Raw genomic sequence first — 18,351 nt, 5'->3', positions numbered from 1 at the left:
TGAACACATACTACCCCAATGCATCTTTGCTGATACAAATGCCACCTCATGATCATCATAAGCATCAATTCTAAAAGTACTGTATGCTTATGAATAAAGAGAATAAAGGAGGGGGGCCTGCCTTTTTATAACTGCAGCTAGAGGTTAGGCACATAGCAGAATTCAGGAGCTCATTTTCATGTCTGTTGCTCCCACTGATGTCTCTGCAATTTCTTTCTGCATGTCTTATTCTATCTTTCCAGTACCCAGTTCTTTTATTATGGCGGAAAAACAACTAATAGGGTAAAACTCAGAGCAAATAGTACTGCCTAAAAATAAAAATATCTTTTGGAGAAAAGAAAAACATGCCTTCATGTTTGCCTCTGCACTGTGGGTTTGCTGCTTGTTATTTCCTTGTGTCTTTTATCGCCCCTTTACAGCTTGAAAAGGGTCTACTCCCTTCCCGTCTGTTCACCACGTTAATTGGTCTGAGCAGGAAGAAGTTTCTTCAATATAGATCTTCTTCCTGCCTTTGGTTTTAAGTCCATTACATACCCCAGCAGCTTTATTGTTTAACTTCTTAATCTTCCTCTTATCAGTATATATTGGGACACGTCCTTGGTGCCCCTGAGGAGGTTAGGCATGGAGACTGAAATGATCCTTGGCTCCTTTTATAAAAAGCATGCTTAGCTTTTTCTGTATATAATTAACCTTGGGTGATAATCTGGCCTTTTCTGGTTGAATAGCAGGTATATTTCAATTGTTCCATTAAAAAAGATGTTCTGAGCACTGCCATCTGTCTGTGCCGGCCTGGGTGAGAGACAGAGGCAGAAGGCATTGTTCCTGTAATTGGGAGCGTAGAATCCACTTGAAAAGCAGTGGCGTGTTGGAAAAGATTAGACTCTAAATCAGAAGATCTGATTCTGCAGGTAACTTGCTTTATGGCCTGGCTTCAGCTTCTTTTTCTATAAAATGGATGGATTGAATTGGATCAATGATTTTCAAACAGTGTCTTTTAAAGATTTTTGACATTTAGGACCTGTCTACCTTAGAGGGCTGGGCAGGTAGGCCTCTGTCTCCCCAGGCCTCTTCCAGATGCTCCAATCGCTCACTTTTATATATTGTCTCCATATAAAATTTCAAATAAAAGTTTCCAGAGCTAAAAGTATTTGAAAGCATGTGGACCCAATAAGTCCTAACATCTTTTCCAATTTTGATTTTCTGTGAGCCTAAGACTTTGCAATAAAATATGAGAACATAGTATGTGCTAGTTGTGTGACAGAATTCTGTATCAGTCATTCAACAAACATTCACTAAATTCCTTGCAGGTTGCGGAATATCATAGCTCCTGAACATCATAGCTATCTTCGGTTAGGTACTCTGTGGATTCAGATCAAAATGTATGTGAAATTTAATATGGTTGGTAGTTCTAGAAAATATAGAAGAGTAGAAAAAAAGAAAAAAACTGCTGACAGATCCTCCACTTAAAGACAATCACTCTCTCTCTCTTTTTGTTTTTTTGTTTTTGGTGAGGAAGATTGGTCCTGAGCTAACATCCATTGCCAATCTTCCTCTTTTTGCTTGAGGAAGATTGTCCCTGAGCTAACATCCATGCCAGTCTTCCTCTATTTTGTATATGGGACACTGCCACAGCATGGCTTGATGAATGGTGTGTAGGTCTGTCCCCAGGATCTGAACCAGTGAATCCAGGGCTGCTGAAGCAGAGAGTGCAACTTAACCACTAAGCCATTGGGCCAGCCCCTAAAGACAATCATTCTTACACTTCTGATTTATTTTCCTTCAAGGTTGTTTTCCCGTATCTCATGATATTTTAACATAGCTTTGAATATATATACACACACAGTTTTATATCCTGGCTTTTTATTTGATCTTAGAACATGGATGTTTTCCTTAGTGCTATAAGGACAAAGACCAGTGGATGTTGTCTAACAAGGCATAATCAACACGTAGCACAGAGCCTGGCCAATAGTTGGTGCTCAACAGAGATTAACTAATCAGATTATTAGTTAAATGAGTACTATGCAAATGTAAAAATTTTACCTTCTGCCTGTTCTGTGATATTAAAACTCCCACTGCCCATCTTCTAAAGCTGAACGTATGAACGTATTAGGATCCTGTGGCTCCACTCCTAAGTGAATACCCAACAGAAATGCACACGTACATTCAGCAAAAGACATCTTCTAGAATGTTATAGGAACAATACTGATAATAGCCCCAAACTAGAAACTGCCAAGATGCCTATCAACATGTGTTGAGATAAATATGTGGATTCACACGAGGAATACAAAACAGCAATGATGATGAACAATCCACAACCAGACACAAAGCCAGACACAGAAGAATGCATGGCCCACGATTCCACTGAAAAGTACAGGAAAAATCCATCTGTGCTGTTAGAAGGCAGGGGAGGGAGCATTGGAGGGACTTCTGGGTGCTGGTACTGTTTGATTCTTGACCTGGGTGCTGGTTACGTGGTTGTATCAGTTTGCAGAAATTTGTTAAGCTGTACAATTAAGATATGTGCACTTTCTGTGTGTGTATTACACTTGCATAACATTTTTGAAAGAACTTCTGTAGTTTTCTAAATTATAGGTGATTCTCAATATAGTAGTAAAGAGCTATTAAGTTAAGGATTTGATTGTATTTCACTTAAAAAAGGAGAACTGAATCTCTTATGCATCTATTTATTAAGGTACCCCTTGGATGTATTCCAGTGTCACTGAATACTTCCCTGTTACAGCACTTACCACACTAGGCTGTAATTGTCTATTTTTCTTTTCCCCACACCAGACCATAAGTTTCCTGGGAGCAGGAACACTGTCTTTCTTGGTCAGAATTACATCCTCAGCAGGTAGTGTGTACTCAAGTCCTTGTTGAATGAATGAATGAGAGCTTCACTCGGGGAAGATGTGTGATAGGGGCACTGTCCTGGCTCCCGGTGGTCGTTCTGGTGTTTTATTTATGATGTTCTGCCAAGTTGATGCCTTCTCCTGAGTTTGCACACATTTTATACAGGAGAAAACTGCAGATAAAGGAATATACTGTAAATCACATTAAAAATAGTGCTATAAGAACTGTAGGCAGAATCATATCAGACCAAGACTCTACCCCATCCTTTGATAATCTTTTATCTCTTGAATTGGATTATCTACTAATTATCTATAACTGAATTATATAATCTGCCTTTATATTAGTAATTTATAATTAGTATGGTCTCTATATCGCTTAATTTAAAACCTACATTAAAATATATAGGAAAAGAAAAATATATTCTATATACACATGCAAAAAACAATTGGTGAATGGTGATGTGGTATGCTGAGATTATAAGACCGACGGAGGCATCTCATAAGCCCCCACATAAGCTACAGAAACACCAACAGCAGCAAATATAACTACATTGTATAGTAAGATGGTAAAGTGCCAAATTGTCCACTACAAATAATATATAATGGAGTGCTAATTATGTGCTATATGAATTTGGTGCGAGAAGAGCTAGAAGAAGGAATGGAAATGGCTAATAAGTAAATAAACAATAAAAAATATTCAAAATCATTAGTAGATAAATAACTGCAAATTAAAACAGTGTGAACATTTTCACCTACTAATCAGCAGTTGGTTTGTGTGGATAAATCATGATATGGTATAGAAAAATACAGTCTTTCTTAACAATTGGCATCTTTTTGGAGTAAAATTTTCCAGTGTGTCACAAGTATTAAAATCTGGCTATTCTTTGACCCAGCAATTTAGTTTTTCAGACTTTACTTTCAAGCAGCTATAAAATTGATCCTACGATGATTAATTCATTGAAGAGCATTTATTGAGTATATACTATGCATCATAAAGAAATACGTATTTGCAAAAAATATTAGTGAGTAATGGTATTTATTGCAGTTATGATAACTTATAAACCAACCTGACTCTCCAACAGTAGCGCCATATATAATCCCTCCTTCTTGCCCTTTACCTCATTCCCATTCCTGTCCCCACCGCCATACCCAGGCAACCACTAATCTACTTTCTGTTGCAATAGATTAGTTTACATTTTCTAGAGTTTTATATAATGGGATCATAAGGTATATTTGTTCTCCTTTTTGTTTTCTTTAACTCAGCGTAATTATTTTGAATAACTCAGATTCATTTGTTATAGCATGTATCGATGGTTCATTTCTTTTCAGTGTTAAGTAGTATTCCATTGTATGGATATATCCAGGTTTGTTTATCCACTCACCTGTTAATGGATATTTGGGTTGTTTTCCTTTAGGAGCTGCTATGAATGAACATTCTAGTGTAAGTCTTTTATTTCTCTCGGGTATGTTTTCATTTCGCTTGGAATTTCCTCGGGGTGAAATGGCTGGTCATATGGTAGATATATACTTAACTTTTTAAGAAACTTCCAAAGTGTTTTCCAAAGTTGCATTTCCACTAGCAGTATGTGAGTTCCAGTTCTTCCACATACTTGCCAACAATTGTGTGTTCAGTCTTTTTAATTTTAGCTGATGTAATAGACGTGTAATGGTATCTCACTGTGACTTAAAATATACATTTCTCTCATAACTAATTTTGTTGAGGATCTTTTCATGTACTTAGTTACCATTCGTATATCTACTTTGGTGAAATGTTTGTTCAATTCTTTTCCCATTTTTTAATTGGGTGATTGATTTTTTCGTATTATTTAGTTACAAGAATTTTTAATATATTTTAGATACAAGTCCTTATCAGATATATGGTTTGGACATATTTTTCTCCCAACCTATGACTTACTTTATTCTCGTAACAGTGTATTTCGAAGAATAATTTTTAATTTTGATGAAATCCAGTTTATCAATTTGTTCTTTTATAGATCATGCTTTTAGTTTTGTGTCTAAGACATCTTTACCTAATTCAAGTTCTCAAAAGTTTTTTCCTATGCTTTCTTCTAGATGTTTTATAGTTCTAGGTTTTATAGTTAGTTCCTGGTTCCATTGTGAGTTCGTTTTTATATATGGTGCAAGATGTGGAACAAAATTCTTTTTTTGTTTGCATATGAATGTCTAATTTTTCTAGCACCATTTGTTGAAGACTAATATTTCTTCACTAAATTGCCTTTATACCTTTGTCAAAAATCAGTTGTCAATATGTACATGGGCTGGACTCTCTATTCTATCTTTTTATCTTCTTGTTTATCTTTTATCTATTTATCTTTATGCCAATACCACACTATCTTGATTACTATACCTTTATAAGTCTTCAAATCAAGCAGGATCATTTCTCCAATTTTGTACATCTTTTAAAAAATTGTTTTGACAACTCTAGATCCTTTGAAATTCCATATGAATTTTACAGTCAGTCAATTTCAACAAAAAAGCCTGCTGAGAATTTGATTGGGATCATGTTGAATCTATAGGTCAATTTGAGGAAGAACTGACAACAGTACTGAGTCTTTCAATCTGTGAATATAATATCTCTTATCAATGTTTTATAGTTTTTCAGTGTATAGGTCTTTCATATCTTTTGTCAGATTTACCCTAAGTGTGTTACATTTTATAAATGATATTGTTTTCAACTTCCAGTTGTTTGTCATTGTTACATAGAAATACAGTTGATTTTTATATATTGATCTTGTATTCTGCAGTCTCATTTACTAGCTTATTTGTAGATTCCATAATTTTTTATGTTTTATTGGGATATAATTCACATACTGTAAAGTTCACTCTTTTAAAGTATACAATTCAATGTTTTTTAGTACAAAGCATCACACAACCATCACCATCTAATTTCAGAACATTTTCATCACCCAAAACACACATCAATACCCATTATCAATTACTCCCCATTCTTCCCCTCCCAATAGCCCCTGGCAATCACTGATCTGTTTCCTGTCCCTATAGTTTTGTCTTTTCCAGAATGTCACATAAATGGGATCATACAATATGTGGCCTTTTGTCATTGGCTTCTTTCACTTATGAAAACATAATGTTTTCAAGGTTCATCCATGTTGTAGCGTGAATAAGTACTTCATTCCTTTTTATGACTGAATAGTATTACATTGTATGGATATATACCACATTTTGTTCATTTATTCATCAGTTGATGGACATCTGGATTGTTTCTACTTTTAAACTATTATCCATGACTCTGCTGTCAACATTTGTATACAAGTTTTTGTGTGGTGATTCCATCAATTTTAAACTCAGTTTGTTACAATATAAATATTGTTTTTGTCAAAAAGGGAAAATAGTGGGGAAAAAAAGCTTAGAGAAGAAGTGATCATGGTGAGATAGTATTGTCACTGAAGATTTAATAGAGGAAGTGGGACTAGAAATGGGCCTTATAGGATGGGTCAGGTTAGGTAAAAACATGAAGTTGGGAGGAGGGCCGTGAGGTTGTTTCAGATGAGAGGAGAGCATGAGGGAAGGAAAAGCACAATGACTGGAGCCAAGGTGTGGTGCTAGAAAGTGGTCAAAAATAAATATTATGAACAGATCAAGAGCAAATGATGAAGTGTCTTAAACACCAAGCAGAGGTGTATGGACGTGATAAGCCAGGCACTAGGAAGCACTATAGGTCTTTAATCCAATGAGTAATATAATAAATATGATGTTTAGGGATATGTTTCTATAGCAGTAAATAGGAAGTATTAAAAGGTAGAGAGTTTGTGAGAGGAATACCAGCAAGGAGGCAATTGCAACATATTAATAAGGTGACTAGTGAAAGTGGAAAGAAAGGAATAAATACAAGTAACAGTGCCTTAAGTATGGAAGATGTACAGTCCCAACAACATGTTTTGTAGAAATAGAAAAATTCATTCTGAAATTCATGTGGAATCTGAAGAGACTCAGAAGGGCCAAAACAATCTTGAAAAAGAACAAAGTTGGAAATCTCACACTTCCTGATTTCAAAACTTATCACAAAATTACAGTCATCAAAATAGTGTTGCATAAAGACAAACATATAGACCAATGGGATAGAATAGAGGGCCCAGAAATAAACTCTCAAGTGTATGGTCAAATGATTTTTAACATGGGTACCAAGACCATTCGATGGGGAAAGGACAGTCTTTTCAACAAATGATTTTGGGAAAACTGGATATCCACATGCAAAGAAATGAAGATGGACATCACCTCACACCATATATAAAAATTAGGGGCCGGCCCTGTGGAGTAGTGGTTAAGCTCAGTGCACTCTGCTTCAGTGGCCTGGGTTCACAGGTTCAGATCCCAGGCACAGACCTACACCACTTGTTAGCCATGCTGTGGCAGCGACCCACATATATAGTGGAGGAAGATTGCAACAGATTTTAGCTCAGGGCTAATCTTCCTCAGCAAAAAAATAAATAAAAAATTAGCTCAATATGGATCAAAGACTTAAATTTAAGTGCTAAAACTATAAAACTCTTAGAAGAAAACATAGGAAAAAAGTTTCATGACATTGGATTTGGCAGTGATTTATTAGTATGACACCAAAGGCATAGGCAACAAAAGAAAAAATAGATAAATGAGACTTCATCAAAAGTAAAAACTTTTGTGCAGCAAAGGATACTATTGAGTGAAAAAATAACCAACAGAAGGAGAGAAAATATTTTGCAAGTTATCTACCTGGTAAGTACTTGATATCCAGAATATGCTAAAAACAACAACAACAACAACAAAAAACTCCTACAACTCAACAACAACAAAAATCTGATTAAAAAGTGGGCAAAGGACTTAAGTAGACATTTCTCCAAAGAAGATATACAGATGGCCAATAAGCACATGAAAAGATGCCCAGCATCACTAAATCATTAGGGAAGTACAAATCAAAACCACAATTAGATACTACTTCACACCAATTACAATGGCTGTTATCCAAAAAAAAACCCAAAATAAGAAATGTTGGTGTGGACGTGCGAAAGTTGGAACCCTTGTGCATTGCTGGAGGCAATGTAAAATGATGTAACTGCTGTGGAAAATGGTATGGCGATTCATCAAAAATAAAGTGGAATTACTATATGATTCAGCAGTTCCACTTCTGGATGTATACCCAAAAGAAACGAAAGCAAGGACACAAACAGATACTTCTACAGCCATGTTCATAGCGGCGTTTTTCACGGTAGCCAAAAGGTGGAAGCAACCCAATTGCCCATTGACAGATGAATGGATAAACAAAGTGTGGTATATACATACAATGGTATATTATTTAGTCTTTAAAAGGAGGGAAATTCTGACACATGCTACAGCATGGATGAACTTTGAAAACATGCTAAGTGAAAGAAGCCATCAAAAAAGGACAAATATTGTATGATTCCACTTACATCATGTATCTAGAGAAGTCAAATTGATAAAGACAGAAAGTAGAGTGGTGGTTGCCAGGCCTCGGGGAAGGAGGGAATAAGGAGTTATTGTTCAATGGGTATGGAGTTTTAGTTTGGGATAATGAAAAAGTTCTGGAGATGGGTGGTTGTGATGGTTGCACAATAATATGAATGTACTTAATGCCACCAAACTGTACACTTAGAAAGGGTTAAAATTGTAATTATTATTATTATATTTTGGTGAGGAAGATTGGCCCTGAGCTAACACCTGTGCCAATCTTCCTCTATTTTGTATGTGGAATGCCACCACAGCGTGGCTTGATGAGCAGTGTGTAGGTCCACACCCAGGATCTGAACCCGTGAACCCTGGGCCACTGAAGTGGAGTGCATGAACTTAACCACTACACCACGGGGCTGGCCCCTAAAATTGCAAATTTTATCTTGTGTATATTTTACCACAATAAAAAAAGTAGATGTGCAATAAATGTTTGTTGAATGAATAAATGGTTAAAAAGTCAATAGAATTTGATAGAGTGAGGGCAAGGTAGGGGCAAAGGTGACTGTAAGATTTAAAGTCCTAGTGGTACCACTGACGGAAATTGGGAAATAGTAGAGATGTTGATTGCTTTGCTTTCATATGACATAATTATACATGAGGTGACCAAAGTGGAAACATTTTGGTAGACAGTTAGAACTGAGGTGGAAGATTAAGGCTGAAAATATAGACTTGGAAATTACCATAGCGGCTCTATTAAAGCCAAGAGAGCTCTTTGGTTTTCTCCCAACACTAACAGGGACTTAAGCACATGTTGCCCTCTGCTCCACCCTCCAGTCTTATTCCTCAAGGAGAGTCCTGTGTTTAAGGGCATGTTTTCTTTTTGGTTTTTTTTTTTAAGATTTTATTTTCCTTTGTCTCCCCAAAGCCTCCCAGTAAATAGTTGTGTATTTTTAGTTGTGGGTCCTTCTGGTTGTGGTATGTGGGATGCCGCCTCAGCATGGCCTGACTAGGGGTGCCATGTCCAAGCCCAGGATTTGAACCAGTGAAACCCTGAGCCACCAAAGCGGAGCAAGCGAACCTAACCACTGGGCCACACGCCGGCCCCTAAGGGCATGTTTTCACTAATTCATTGACATGTGAATACTTAGCAAATTGACTTTTAAGGTGACTGCAAACTGTGGATTTTAAAATAATTAAAATGCCTCACCCTGTTTTCATTTGATAGATAAAAATGCAAGATTATGCGCTTGAAGAGATACAATGGGAGTAGGGGAAGAAATTGTAAAAGCTCTTCTTAACTCATATCTGACCAGAGACCGTAAAGCAATAAATCTTGCGGTATTTGTCAAGTCAAGGCTTTCATCAACAACAGATAAGACATCAAAAGCTCGAGCCACCTGATTTGCATAAGCCACTAAAGGATTCTGTTTAGGAACAATGAAATATTATAGAACTTAGAAACTTGCATTTTGTAAGATGTGTCTGAAAAGATTATTTTGAAGCTTATTTTTATTTCCTTGGAGGAACAGAAGTAGATTAGCATGTTTTGTCGTGCTACTGACTCATTAAATACCAGCTCACACCTCTGTCAGTAAAGCTAAGTTCTTTGAGAAACGGAATTGCTCTTTTTGAACAAAGGTATCAGACAAACCACTTGTCTGGAACCACAGTCACACAACTGCACAGTCTCTCTGGATAGTGACAGCAAAATGCTCACTGAAGGTCATACTTCAAGTGCTCAGTGGAGAAAGGAGTCTTGTTCAGATAAGTCTATTCAACTACTCCCACACCCACAAGTGCTAATCATTGACAGTATATTAAGCTTTTAAAACAAAGGTCTAAGTAACCATAAAGGAAAAGACTGATAGATTTGACCATATAAAACTTGACCGTATTATAAAACTTTTATGCTACAGAAGACGCCATGAGAAAAGTTTAAAGGCAAACAGAAAAGCATTTGACAAGTGGTTTATATCCTAAATCTGTAAAGAGTGCATAACGTTAAGACTGTTTTCTCTACCCATTAGAGAGAGAGGGAGAGAGAGACAATATGTTGCTGGTGAAGCCGGAGGGAAATCTCACGCATTGCTGGTGGAAATAGGAATTGCTCTAACCCTTTTGGAAAGTAACGTAGCAATGTATGTTAAAATTTAAGTGCACACCGACCCAGCAATCCCACTCTTTGGAATTTATTTTCTAGAAATAAAAGCTTCAGTACCTGAACATACAGGAACCAAAATATTTACTTTGGCATTGCTTGTAGTGGTGTAAAAGAAAAAACTGAAACAACCTGAATGTGCATTAATGGGAGCAAAGGTTGAATCAGTTATGCCACAGCTATTAGAAAGAATGAGTAAACAAGTCTAGGACCTGGAGGAATATGAGGTATTATATATAATGTATTTATGATGTATGATGAAATGAAAAAGCAAATTGCAGAATAATTTGTAGAATATAATTACTTTTTAAAAAGAAAATAAGCCATTAGCCTTTAATACCTTTGTATGAATAAGTAAATAATTTAAAGAGAGCCAGGCAGGACCCAATGATGAACATGATTAATCTAGATTTTTGCACCTAAGGTTGATTTATTTGCACATAAGCTGCTATAAAAAAATAGTAAGAAAACTGGACCTTAGCTGCGAAGAATTGGATTAATTATACTTTTTTTCATGATTCACTGTCTTGTCAGTAAATACAGCTTCACCTCATCACTTTTTTGGGTGGCTGCCTAGTAGTTGATTGTATGACTATAAAGTAATATGTTTAATCAATTGCCTGTTGCCAAACATTTTAGATGGTTTCAAAATTTTTAGTTTTATGAATAATGCTATGTGGCCATTTTTATGTGCTTTCCAAGTTATTTTCTTAGCATAAGTTCCTAGAACTGAAATTGCTAGGTTAAAAGATATTTGTGTCTGTACATCTGTATGTATATAGATAGATTGATGTATAAATATAGATGTATAAATTTTTAGATAGAGATATCTTTTAACCCAGCAATATATATTACATTATATATATTATACATAATATATAATGTTCTAGTCATCTAGTACTATATAACAAACTACCCCAGAACTCTCTATATCTATATATGTGTATATATATGAATATAGATATCTTTTAACCCAGCTGTAGGTATATAGTGTTCTGGTTATCCAGTGCTACATGTCAAACTACCCCAAAACTTAGTACTCCAAACAACAACATTTAACTTACCCGTGAATCTGAGTTTGGTCAAGGCTCAGTTAGGGCTGCTTATTTCTGTTCCGTTTGACATTGGCTGGGGAGGCTGGAATCTTTTGAAGGCTCTCATTCACATGGGTGGTGCCAGGGCTGGGAAGAGTCAAACAGCCGGGGCCTGGAGCAGCCAGGACTCCTCTGGCATCTTTCTCCATCTTTATGTGGTCTCTTTATACCTATACCAGGCACTGTGGTAAACTGACATCACCGGTTCATCCCTCACCATGGCCTTGTGAGATGGGTGTCATCATGCTCAATTTACAGATGTGGAAATTGGCCTTTAATGTAAAACATCAACATCTACATCAAAGAATGATAAAGAAAGCCATCAGAACCTCCCTCTTCCTCAAGTTTAGCTAAAATCTAAATGCACTTAAGCAGGACTTTACCTGGAGCAAATTCAGGTCATCTTTGCACCTAAAAACAAAAAGTGTCTAAATCTAGAAATAGGATGAGTATTGTCAGGTTAAATCGACCATTGTGAAAACAGTCAGCCACCATCCGAGTCAGTTAGCATTCAGCTTTAGGGAATCATGGACCCCAACCCAGCCCCTGCCCCAGTCTCCTATGTGTTAAGAACACCAGACAAGATAAAAAGCTTTATCTTGTAATTCCCGCAAAACTTATAGACTTCTGGAATATAGATGCTTTAAAAAGGACAGATGGACATCTGCACATCTGCTCTGCTGATGTTTCTGTGTGAAATAAATTAAATGAAAGTCATGAGAAATTATTAAACCTGTGACTCTTATTGCAGAACTTTTTAAAAGCAATTAAATTCCAATTAAAGCAATTAATTTCATCACTGTTTTATTATTCATCCATCTGACATGATCCTGGCAAAGACTAAGCTCTGAGAATACAGAGGTATGAGGCTTAGTATTCATTTATTAAATTTGTATGCCCTTCCTCATACCAAAAGGTATATGAAATGGTTTGTAATAAATGACATCATTCAAGAAGTGGGGAAGGTTGACAAGGGCACAGACGATAAATACCCTGATAGAGATATGCCAAAGATCTGCATAGCACATGGTGGTTGAGGAGGTGAGAGCACCCATCATAGACCGGGGTGCGGAACTGGGGCACCCCGGAGATTCCTGAGAGGAATAAATAAGCTACACAAAAACCATCAGCGTGATTTTGCTCAGTATGTGTGTTTTACATTTTCCTCTGTTTGCCTCTTTCCTTGCTACCTTGGTCCTAGGAGACCAACCACAATTTAAAGCAGTGTGTAGGTGTCTGGCCTCAGTCACAGACTTGCTCCTCCATTTAGCCAGCTACATGCCGGATCTTTAAAAAGAAGATTCTTAAGATTCTTCTTCTCCTTCAGCCCATTTCTCTTTGTCTCAGAAACTTATTCATATGTTGCACCCCAAGGTTTCCATGAGTGCAGCTGTGATTAAATATGTGTGCATATCCACCATGGTTTGAGAGACATCCTGCTGCAATGTCAGCATGATGGAATGGCCTGCATCATGGCAGCTGCAATGGATGAAAGCAGTAAAGGACCTCAGATCTTCCAGTCAGCTGTTCACCCTACAAGTCAAAGTCCATGTTAGAGTAGTTGCCGTTTTCTTCCAGGTATCTGGTTGACATATGGAAAAGGGCAGACCATAACCCAAAGTGCTCATGAAATTTTCCTACCTTCAGTGGGTCTTCTCTCCAACGTGAATACTCATTTAAAGGGCTTTTTGTGTTTCCTGGGTCCATTAACCCCCATTTTTAACCTGGGTGGATTTCTATCCATTGCAACCAAAGGGCCTTGACTGAAACAAACACTCAAAGCACAAGTTTTATTCATCTTTTTATCTGCCCAGCAAGCCAATGGCTTAATCCTCCATGGTAAATTTCTATTTCTGAAATTCCATTTAATCGAGTCTTAGAGAAGACATTTTCTCTGCTTGGCTCAGTTAATATTAAGCCACTGAAGGAATGAGTGAATAAAAAGTAACCACGGTGAATTATCCCTCTGATTCCTCTGCCCTGAATTTCATTGAGGAACTTTTATTTCCAATTGAAAACTAGCATTTCTCTTATTCACTCAGTAAGTGAATATATAACTAGCAGCTGCTGTGTTCCAGGCATGGTTTATAGATGCTGGGAATGTAAAGATAAATAAGACATGGACCTTGTTCTCCAGGAGCCCACAGTTTAGTGGGGGAGACTGACAAATAAACCAGTGGTTACAATATAGCAAATGCAATTTAGGGGGAACCCTGGGAGCTATGAAAACACACCGGTGCACCTGATCAGCCTTTGAGAGAGCTCTGGGACGCGGTCAAGGAAGGCTTCTTGCAGGTCCTGACACCTGATGTGCATCTTGAAAGATGAGTAGGAGTTAGCCAGAGGAAGAAGCTGAAGAAGGTGTGCCAGGTGCGTGGCCTCACATGGCAAAAGTAGGAAAGTGAAAGAGAGTCCAGTTCTTTCATGCCAAATTATAAAGTTTTTATATAAAGTTTAGTTCTCAGAAATTATCTTTCAGAATAAAGAGATTTGCCTTAAATTCAGTCTCTAAACACCTTTTATATTACAGGGCACTATCTCAATTATTTTGAACCAAAAAGAATTGTTTAAGAAAGACATAGCAGCCTGGAGCTACCTCTGTCACTGCTGGTTTGTATACTTATAGAGGTCATTTGAGAAAAGAAGCAAAGAAATTCAATATAGATTTAGTAAGTATTGGGGGGTGGGTGGGAAATGACTTCACAATTGCAAGTCTTGGGTATCATTGCAAATAAGCCTTTTAAAGATCACTTTAAAATGAAATACAATTAGTGGTTACTTTGTGGAGGTCATGAGTATACACTCACAGGATGAACGGAAAAATAAAACTCTTCTTATTTTAGGCAAATGGCTATTTGTGGGTTGAGATACAGTTTCCAGTGATAGCATCGTGTCCAGATGAAAAAAATATTTCCAGTTTCAAGATAGTAGAGTAAAGCCATGTTCACTTCCTTCTCCTAAATAATAAAGAGAAAAGAAACAGAAATGCAGACTTCGTCTTTGATCACGCTAAGGGATGTGTGTAACCCTGAACTAGAATTTATGAAGACTGAGAAGTGCTGGAGGAATGGTAAGAGAGCAGAAAGGTCAAACCTAAGTTCCCGCAATACAGGCACCCAAAGAACCCCTGCAAGGCTCAGAAATAAAGGCACCAGGGACCACAGGAGACCGGGACCGGGTGGGAGGCCCCGAATAGGGATTTTAGGAGAAAGCCTGTCCACGGAGCAGTTGCACCCCATTTCACCCAGACAGGTAACAAGCCTCCCCCACCCCCAAATAAAATCAGAATTTCATTCTCTGGAGGAAACAAACCAGAGGACCACCAGACTCTGAGATAGCAGGCACAGAGGAGGCGGGAGTGAGCAGCCCTAGTTTGTACACTTGTCTGTGAATACCAGCAGCCTGGATATGCCAGAGAAGAGGTTGGAGGATCCACCGCTAGAGAAAATGAACCACCGGAGAAAAACCCGGAGGTACTGACCCTTGAGATTCCCCAATTTGGAGATCACTCTCATGTCCTCCAGGATCTATTTCCCCTTTTATCCTTTTTACTAATGGAACGCCCTCAATTTTTGGCAAGGAACGTGGCTGCCTAGACAGAGACCACATTTCCCAGGCTCCCCTGCATGGAGCTGTGACCACTGACTAAATTCTTAAAAGCCGTGTGAGCAGTTTCTACTTCACTCCAACAAAAGAAACTTGCTTGTCCCTCCCTTTCTCTCTGTCCCTTCAAGGGCAGGATGTAGATATGGTGCTGATGAGGCAAGGGCAAGACCATCGGGGAGGATGGAGCAGCAAATATAAAGAAGAGAGGGAGCAGCAGCATCCGCTTGTCCGGCACCACCCGTCAACGGTGGAATGTCAAAAGGGAAAGAAATGAACTCCTAACTTGTTTGAGCCGCTGTATTTGGGAGCCTCTGCGTTGTAGAAAGAAACTGTAGAAACTTAGCCTGGAACCTAACTGGTAAACCATGTATATATTTTTTTAAAAAAATAAAAAGTTGGTTTTTTTGCCCAAATACTCTGTAGTGAAGCCTACCCGTTCATACCATGTACTGGCTTCAAAACAGCTTTTTAGTGCTTCATTATTAAATATGAAGGGACAGCGAGGGATCACTAGACGCTTGATTAAAGCTTCCAACATGAAAGGCAGCAACCCGAGTGAAGAAACAGGAAAAGGGAGCTCAGAGGACTCAGAAGCAATGCAGGGAGCAGAAGAAAACTTCAAAGAAAATGTAGTTAAGTTCTCAGAGAGATAAGAGAAAGATACTGCATTAAAAAAGTGTAGGATGCTGTTCTAAAATGTGAGAGTTGAATAATACAGTATTTCCACATTAATATATTATTTAATTAAGTATATAGGCATAATTAAATTAATATAATATTTTAAATTAACATAATATTTTAAGAACATATTTGACTATATTTCAACTAAATGCCTAAAACATTATATATGTAAATTGACCAAAAAATCTAGAGCCCAGGGCAGGAGGATGGTCTTACTGGGAAAATGGGAAAGGCCTGAGATTCAGGACCCCGTTATATTTGATATGTTCTGAAAACTTTAGAATGTTCTGAAGGCGGGAGCATAGGGTGTGAAAGAGAGAATAGCACTGGCTCCCATCAAAATTCATAGCATGATGGTTCCCTGAAACTAGGAAGGAGGTTCATATACTGGCCACGATGTTATAGGCCTGACAATGATTCCCAGATTTCTGACATGAGCGCCTGAGTAGCTAATGGTGCTATTTCCTGAAATGATCATAAGAAGTTATGTGTTTAATAAAGACTATGCTTGGTTCAGTTTTAGACATACTGAGTTTGAGTTGTCTATGGGACATCCCAGTAGAGGTCCAGTCTACAGATCTGAAAAATCAAAAGCTTTTACTAGCTTTTGACATTTTTGTTTTATCCACCTTTGACAGAACTGAAATTCAGTGTACCTATACTGGTTGCTAAAATTCTGAAGTATTGTGTACTCATAAATGATCCCTTCTCCCAAACCCCCAACGCCTCCCCTGCCCCAACACCGTAGCTGTCCTAACCCTTGCTTGAAACCCCCACAACACCCCACAGTCCACTAATCAGGTTAACTCGTGGCCCAGAAGTGGGCCTCCAGGACCCTGTCCCAGCCCTGTAGCTGTCCTGTCTGCTCTGATTGTTAAAGTTTTTAATTTAACTCTGGCTTACAGCTCACGAAGGCTGAACACACGTCCGCGTGCTTAGTCTGTGTCATCACCTTCCACAAATCTGCTCCCCAAATCCGGTAGCACTCCGCTCTAAGTCCCCTCTGCTTCCAGCAGTCTGAACTACTCACTACTGACTCCCTACGTTTCTCACCTTCCTTTCTTTGTGCTTGTTATTCAGGAAGACTTTTCCTGATTTCTGAACATCCTATGTTTTATTCATCCTTCAAGGCTGGTTCATTTTCCCTTTTTACCAGAAAGACTTCCTCATCTAGAAATGGTAGTTCCCTCTTTGAAATGATGATCCCCTCCTCGAAACAGCCATCCCTTCTCATGGCACCTATCACTCCCTATCTTATATTAGGGTATCTTAGTACTTTCTATAAAATCTTTTTCATAGTGGATAGGCAATAAATAATCGTTGAAGAAATGAGACTGTGAATCTAAATGAGAGGACTCTAGCAATTATCATTGGCATATATTTGCTAGCAGTTTAATCATTTCTTTGGAATATCTATGTAGAATAATCTCAGATTCCTCCCAAATCTCCCTGGGTCTGATTCCTATAATACAGTATTTCCTTACATGCCAAAACACAAAATAAAACAAAACCACAAAACCAAAAACAAACAAATGCAGAAATGTTTGCTGATTTCCTGAACTAAAGCTTGTGGTACTTTCCAGTTGTGTCTTGGTCATCTCTCTTTAAGGTAAAATAGGTGATAGTAATTTTCCATTTTCTGTGCTCACTTTAATTTAATTAATCTCTCAGAAATGCTAGAGCAGAGGTTTTCCCTAAGGTATGTTGCACTGTTTGCTCCACTGCAGCAAATCAAGCTCCTATTGTGACACTGGCAGCGGAGGATGAGTCATTGCTTTGGCTGGGACGAAGCATTTCCTGAAGTCGGATAGGAGAGCAGAATACCTAATGCCACCTTGCTACCTGTAATCTCTCTCAAACACTCGCTCTCCTATTGCCCTTCATGGAAGCGAAGTAAAAATCAAACTTCCAGTGTTTGGTTGAGGTAGCAAATAATTTCCACTTAAGGTCATTGGTATATAGACAAATTTTCTTTTCCTAGCATCCATCTAATGGCTTTTGTTCTCTTTTCTTTTAAAGAAGATTCAAGCAAAATACAGGCTATGGTAGGTTTCTCACTGATGCCTCAGTCTCTTTTGCCCAGAAGCAGTGTCTGGCACTTGCCTTAGGTAGATAAGATGGAGAGAAAGGTGGGCAGGAGGATTGTTCAAGGCCTGCAGGGTACATGGCCTGTAACTGCCAGCCCCAACCTCCTGCCTGAGCACCCAGCCAGAGCTGATGCTCTGCAATGCGGTTCTCAGCAAATCTGTATTTTGTCAGATACAGGGGAAATGAAACTTCCTTGAGATGCCATTTTCCTATCCTCTGAAACTAGAAAATGCTGAATGCGACTAAAGTATCTAATCTCTTCCCTCTCATCTCCCTTCCTTTTTCACTGATACCTTTTAATGAAAAGATCTTGTATCTTCACCTGGGCCATGTATGGGCGGTGAATGTAAATGAAGGTAGTTGACGTACAGATAACTTCAGGGTCAGGAAGGAAAGCATGCAGGGCGGTTATGCTGTTTCACACAGTGTTTCTCAGAGCAACTGTCAGGGGCAG

At 38.1% G+C, this 18,351-nt stretch overlaps 1 protein-coding gene and 1 long non-coding RNA gene across 19 annotated transcripts in view; one reads left to right on the top strand and one right to left on the bottom strand.

Annotated features, from left to right (window-relative positions):
* Positions 1 to 18,351, top strand: part of CRACD (capping protein inhibiting regulator of actin dynamics) — a 308,280-nt gene that overhangs the window by 162,459 nt on the left and 127,470 nt on the right. The window lies entirely within an intron of this gene.
* LOC139082574 (uncharacterized) lies at positions 1,844 to 18,323 on the bottom strand. Its single transcript, XR_011538727.1, has 3 exons — positions 18,191 to 18,323; positions 11,493 to 11,816; positions 1,844 to 3,022 (listed from the first exon to the last, which is right to left on the bottom strand). It is a non-coding gene; the product is annotated as an uncharacterized lncRNA (long non-coding RNA).

This window comes from Equus przewalskii, chromosome 3 (assembly GCF_037783145.1).
Source record: "Equus przewalskii isolate Varuska chromosome 3, EquPr2, whole genome shotgun sequence".
In the NCBI taxonomy this organism is placed as follows: Eukaryota; Metazoa; Chordata; class Mammalia; order Perissodactyla; family Equidae; genus Equus; species Equus przewalskii.
The sequence above is the reverse complement of the archived record's forward strand: the minus strand, read 5'-3'. Positions and strand labels throughout refer to the sequence as shown.